Source organism: Etheostoma spectabile, unplaced genomic scaffold, assembly GCF_008692095.1.
Source record: "Etheostoma spectabile isolate EspeVRDwgs_2016 unplaced genomic scaffold, UIUC_Espe_1.0 scaffold333, whole genome shotgun sequence".
In the NCBI taxonomy this organism is placed as follows: Eukaryota; Metazoa; Chordata; class Actinopteri; order Perciformes; family Percidae; genus Etheostoma; species Etheostoma spectabile.
In genome coordinates, this window is record NW_022605586.1 from 622,162 (window position 1) to 622,362 (window position 201).

Here is a 201-nt window from a genome sequence, read left to right on the forward strand (position 1 = left end):
TGAACCACCAACCTTCCGATTGGCAGGCAACCGCTCTACCACTGAGCCACAGCCGACCCTTGTAAATTCTGGAATGTGGTCAAGACCTACCCTATCTGTAAATTATAGAGTGGTCTAGACCTTCTCTATCTGTAAATTATAGTGGGGTCTAGACCTGCTCTATCTGTAAATTATAGAGTGGTCTAGACCTGCTCTATCTGT

The 201-nt window shown here is 45.3% G+C and overlaps 1 protein-coding gene across 1 annotated transcript in view; it reads right to left on the bottom strand.

The window, feature by feature from the left end:
• The window catches only part of LOC116686209 (abl interactor 2), a 110,794-nt gene that overhangs the window by 88,528 nt on the left and 22,065 nt on the right, over positions 1-201 (bottom strand). The gene's annotated exons all lie outside the window — the stretch shown is intronic.